This window comes from Dermacentor andersoni, chromosome 1 (genome assembly GCF_023375885.2).
Source record: "Dermacentor andersoni chromosome 1, qqDerAnde1_hic_scaffold, whole genome shotgun sequence".
Taxonomy (NCBI): Eukaryota; Metazoa; Arthropoda; class Arachnida; order Ixodida; family Ixodidae; genus Dermacentor; species Dermacentor andersoni.
The window spans coordinates 249,311,969-249,317,968 of NC_092814.1; the positions used below are offsets into that span (position 1 = coordinate 249,311,969).

At 46.5% G+C, this 6,000-nt stretch overlaps 1 long non-coding RNA gene across 2 annotated transcripts in view; it reads left to right on the top strand.

Annotated features, from left to right (window-relative positions):
- Positions 1-4,992, top strand: part of LOC129381090 (uncharacterized) — a 170,376-nt gene extending 165,384 nt beyond the window's left edge. Inside the window, exons 3-4 of one of the 2 annotated variants that reach the window (XR_008609320.2) lie at positions 2,969-3,150; positions 4,671-4,992. This is a non-coding gene — a long non-coding RNA (uncharacterized lncRNA). The remainder of the gene's footprint in view (positions 1-2,968; positions 3,151-4,670) is intronic. The other variant, XR_008609321.2, reaches the window with a different exon arrangement.
- Positions 4,993-6,000: the final 1,008 nt, after the last annotated feature.

The following is a 6,000-nucleotide window of genomic DNA, read 5'->3' on the forward strand; positions in this document are numbered from 1 at the left end:
TGAAGAACAGCCATGCACTCACCATGTGCAGTCATGAATCCCGACACTTTCCTTCCGAAGTTGTTATCCAGAGACGTTGGTTCTTGCCAAGACGAATCGTGGTCGATCCCACCAGCTGCCAACCAGTCGCTCGCGAATCAGATGATGGTGACTGGCGTTGGCCGCAGGTTGGATCTCACCGCTGCCATCCAGTTGTTGCGATTCGGGTGTCCGAGTGGTCATTAAGTTTCCGTGGCTTGTGATGTGCCAGGTGCCGGGCGATTGAGAGGTCGGGGCGACGTCCAAGAGATAATAAAAAAAGGGTTTATTTACAAATTTGCATGATGATGGTTTACATGTGCGAGTACGAGCACCATTACGAGCATGAGCTCGAGTAGGAGCGCACCCCCTCCCCCACACAACACCCAAGGTCCACTTTTTAAGCACCTATCTTTTCCCTTTTTCTCGTAGGGGAAATTCAGTGTTCTTCTTCTCGGCCCACCACAACCGTTGAATCGTTCGCAAAACCGGCCCATGACGTCGCATCGTTCCACCGGACTCCGCCTGTAATGCTACACGATCGCCCCCGCATACGAGGCAACGAAGTGGCAAACTGGGAAGTTGATGTCGAAGTCGTTCCCACGGAAATCCTTGAGACCTTGGCCCCTTTCATCAATTAGTGGGTCATTCGTGAGGGTCCGCTTGTCAGGGTCAGGTTCCGGTAGAGTAGTCTTCGCGGTAGTCATTTCTTCCGCGAAGGGCGGCGGCTGTTGTCGCCTCGAAGTGAGCTCCTTTGCATGTCACAGTCTCTGTCGGGTCCAGTCTAGTCCCGGCAGGAGCTCGTCTCGCCCGTCAGCTTTGGTGACGCTGATTTAGTCGCCATCTCCCTGGTGCTAAGAAAACAACGATGCAGAGTGAAAGGCGCCTTTCATAGCTGCATGCTCGCCGGTGAAGCATTATTTGTCGGGAAGAGATGCCGGGTGCAAAAGTTCTAAACACCAGTCGTAACAACGAGGAATTGATGCTTTCAACGAAGCTCTAAAACTTGCTCGTAGACCATAACAAATACAGCAGTGTTTAAGAAGATGGTTACATGATTCTAGCTGATTAAGCAACTATAACTAGAATTCAAAAGATAACCTGCACGAATGCCCCACCTCTCTGCGCGCTTAGTCTCGTTCACCCGTCCCGAGCTGCGCTTCTGGTTGGTGATGCATTGAACAACGTACCTAACAATTTTTACCTTTTTTAAACACTCCTGAAAGCTAGGTGGCGCAAGTGGCGCAAGGCTGGATTCGCCTGCAACCAACGGCATCCTCCTCCGCCTCCTGTCAAAGAAATACAAAAACGCTCGGGTACTTAGATTTAGGTGCACAATCAGAATGATTCTGGAGTCCCCCACTACGGCGTGCCTCAATCATATCGTCGTACTGGCGCCTCTAACCCAAGAATTTAATCTTCCTTTTTAATTTCTGTTTTCTGAGTTGTTCGATAGGACTACGAAACGCTGCGAACTACAAGGCATCAGCCTTATCTGTGTAAGTGTAATTGTTGTTTTGTTATTGAAAGTGGGGGGGGGGGGGGGGGGTCAAGAGGTTCGAAACAGGGTTTGGTGACAGAAGATATAGCGCCCGTTCCGTGACGCCTTCGTCTTCGTTCAGCACCTCTCAATGTCGTCGTTATCGTGCCATTGTCGTCATGCCACCTAGTCCGCAACCTCACCATATGGTGAGGTTGCGGACCGTATAGTGAAGTTCGAATTCATGCCAACCACTAAGTTATCGATTACTTTGTTGTTGTTTTTTCCTCATACGAGGTATTTATTGTAGCAAGTGTAATATTTTACGCAACAACTACACGGGCACCCGGCAATACGGCACACTTCGATGGTTCGAAAAGGACCCCATCTGCGCTGGGTGTGAAACTCTTTGGAGTTCCTTTCACGCTCTACACAGACTCGGAGACGATAGCGTATTTACATACTTCGGAGGCAACAGCAGGAGACAGGCTCATGCAGCATACATGGTACGTCATGCAGTTGTTTAGAGCGCGGCTTTCAGCCCAACTGACATTCCAGCGTTGTTCTCGCCAAGACCAGCTCGTTGTCTTGAACGGCAGTCGATGAAATTCCGTCGTCATGCCGCCCCTGTCGACATCGTGAGGTCGTAGTGCCGCCTCAGATGAAATACGTCATTTCTCTCGCACCCACTTCAGTTTACATACCAGTGCAATGAAAAGCGACCACGCAGCTAGGAAAGGCTTCATTTCAGCAATCATAGTTCATTTTTTACTTCTAACATTTTTTTTTAAACGCCTACCAAATTTACTCGAATTACGCCACTAAAAATGAATTGTTTGTATAAATATGTCTCACTGTACTATTTGTAACCTATGTTTTGTTACCTTTTTATTTTATGCTTTTTTCTGTTCTGTAGAGACTGTGACCCCCTTACTCAACGCCCTTCAATGGGCCTGTAAGGTATTCTGAATAAAAATACAAATTAAAAAGCTCAGAGCAATTAATTCACTAATTAATATAATTACATTAATCAACTTCTTAGTTACAAGCTTTACGGCCCATGTTTAAATTAGGAAGTTGAAGGGGAGTCGTAATAAAGGTTTAGTTCTGTGTTTCTACATTTCATTATGGCCATGCAGATGGAAATGCGTCAAATTATTCGTTCATTTTACGTGATTACGCGTGTGGCACGGGGAAGCGCGACTCGTCATCTGACGCTTCTGTGTAGCAGACGGATGGCGTAAAATAAAGCTGCTATCGCGCTTCCTTCTTCCCACGAGCTTATGCCGATTAGCGCTTAACGCTCCTAGAACTAAACTTCTATAATGATTCCCTTCAACTTTCCAGGATAAACACGTGCCGTAACGTTTGTAACTAAGAAGTTAATGAATGTAAATAGTGTACGACTGAGTGTATTGCTTCCGTTTTTCTTGTAAATGATGTCCGACGACGAATATAATCCGCAAGCAGGATGCCGACAGCTGACAACCTGGGAAGTGCAGTTGAGGCACCACAAGTAACAGGGAGCCAAAGAGCACTTAAAGTCTCAGAAGAGACTAAAGGTTCTCAGGGAGCACCTGACTGCCTAGGAGGGACTGAGAGCTCTGCTGTGACTGGAGACTCGCCAGTGGAATGCTCCAGATCAGGTGCAGGTACATGTATGCTATTATGCAGTTAAGCGCTAATCCACAGTATATTTGAAAACATTAGACAGTTTTAGCAGAGCGTTTGCTTGCGCTCCGCTCCGTACACGTTTCACGCGCACCGGTGGCTGCACAGAATGCATTGATATCGCTTATCTAACAAGAGCGCCTTCCAGAGATACCACTGACGTGCTCTCAGCTTGGCGGTAAAACGATTACGAAAGCAACTACACGCTCCCTGACGCACCGCTAAATCAGGTTCCTAGCGGAACGTGGTCTGCGTCCCACGTTCCGCTGCCGCTTTGTGTGCTGTGCGCACGCGCGTCAGCGTTCCCAGTAGCGTTTTGCTGAGCGGCGGCGTGCCAATTGTTGTGATAGGCCGGTCTGAGCGGAGCGGACCGTAAACGCTCTGCTAAAACTCTCTATTAATTGTAGACTGAAATAATCAGTGTTGTATTTATTGAACCTTGACCAAGCAAAGTGAGTATAATGAGTATTGCCTAATGTAAAGTGCAGTCCACTGTGAAAGGGAACACTCATATGTGCGGCTTCAACTTTACCGGCACTTTAGCTACAAGTGGCTACTAAAGTTATCCCATACAGCGTTAACAAAACAGACAGGACGACAAGTAAAGGATTAGACGAGCACTGCGGCACTGTGGCGAATTGTTACAGCTGTCTTTTCATGCCCGAGAAAACTGTTCAGTGTTTGCCGGGCTGTGTAATCATGCGCAGAGGCCTCAAGTTCACTAGTGCACGGTGCTTGCAAGAACAGACACAGGTAAACATTAATGCTGTGTAGTGACCACGTATGCCAAATTTCGCTGTTATGCGACTCGTATCACATTGGCTAGACGGGTCAACGTATCAATAAGAAATTACAGGAACATTTTTATTTTTAGATCGAAGAACACAGTTCAGGCATTTGGCTTTGTATTGGTGCCTGGCCTCACACAGCTCATCAGCCTAAAAAGCCACTCCAGCTCTTCTACAGTACCTGAAGGTGACAGACTTGAGTGCCCAACTTTATATACGCTGCACCTGGCTAAGTGCATGTCAAAGTGCTATCAAGACTCGTGTCTTCTCTCTTTTACTGCCCCATCCTCCTCCCCACACGTAATGTAGCAAACTGGACAAAGTCGAGTTGCCTTCTCGCTCGCTCTTCGTATTGGTCATGTACGTTTATTTTTTATTCTACGTGTGTTCTTTGGAGGAAGAAAGACGAGAAAGCCTGCCTGGCAGCGGAGGCATACTAAATTTGAAAAGGGGACGACAAATGCACAACCGAGGCATCAATAGTGCTACTCACAAAATAAATACACTTCCTGGATGCGTACACAGATTGAACTCGCTATCTTGTTTATGTTGGGATGTCATTATGTCTTGCGGCTTTTTGGGGGCCACTTCCAATTTTGTTAGTTTGCGTATGCGTGAGATTTTTCCATTTATATCTGATGCACCAGCAATAAACTTTCAGCGTGAGTAAGAATGTGTTGTGTGTAAACATTGATTCTGCTACTCATTGCAAGCAAACGTCGATCAACCAGGTAGCCACCAGCCTACAGCTAACCCACAAGGTTCAGGTGACACACAAGGAACAGGGAGCCCAGGAGCACCTGACGAAGACTCCCATGCCCCCTTGTCGAAACATTGACTCTAGGCTGAGGCTTCCCTTCTTAGTCCACAATTAACTCTGCAGCTGAAATGTTAAAATAAACACAGCCGTCGGGCTAGGTTGATGTTGTACTCTCGAACGTCTGCTATTGTGTGAAAACTTCGTATTGCAATAAAGACCATTTCTTCGGTGGTGTATGTTGCTCTTGTGAAATAAATAGCTGTTGTTTGCGTCGACATCTTATTTTGTGATTACTTGCTTTTCTGAAGATGCCAATTTTGCTGACAGTAGAAAAAAAATTAAATTATGGGGTTTTACGTGCCAAAACCACTTTCTGATTATGAGGCACGCCGTAGTGGAGGACTCCGGAAATTTCGACCACCTGGGGTTCTTTAACTTACACCTAAATTTAAGTACACGGGTGTTTCCGCCCCATCGAAATGCGGTCGCCATGGCCGGGATTCGATCCCGCGACCTCGTGCTCAGCAGCCCAACACCATAGCCACTGAGCAACCACGGCGGGTGCAGACAGCAGAAAGCAAGTCAGAGACAAATGTATGTTGTCCCTTATACAGGGAGGCTGTGGAATAGTAATTTATTGCAGGCCCGCTGCAGCACGATTTTGCCAATTAGCAATATGTATTAGACCTCTATAAACAGCCTCGTACATCTTTTTAGGCCCGGAGGAAAGTGATATTACCGTTTAAGATATAGAAGTGCTCAATAGTCGGTTACGACTGCGTTCTTTAAAGCTAGTTTTACCATCACTTCGCAACTTCTCTTCCTAAAACGTACTTTTTTTCGTGTTAATGATCCGATTCGAATAAAGGGCTGACAGTAAAAGGAGCGCGATCAGAAAAGAAAGGTGGGCTTTGAGAAGAACCGCACCATTGTTAAGTACTAGCAACGTCAAGAACAAGACAACATTCCCGAACAGAGTAAAAGTTCTGGAAGCAAGTGCACTACAAGTTTGACGTTATCAAAGGCGCAAAAATAATTTATAAGAAGCACATTCGTACACACATTTTTTACACCCGTATACGAAAACAAGCTTACGTCTCGCCTGAATGAGGAGCTGTTAATGTTACAGAGTGGAGCATTGTGTTCAGATAATTTATTTGACAAATCAATGGCAACATTACATACGCGCATTCGCAAATACGCCAGTAGCCGCAACACGCGAAGTTGTCGGCATGCAGCGGCTACTGCGGCTACTTGGCATCGGGTTTTATCCCCGATGTGTG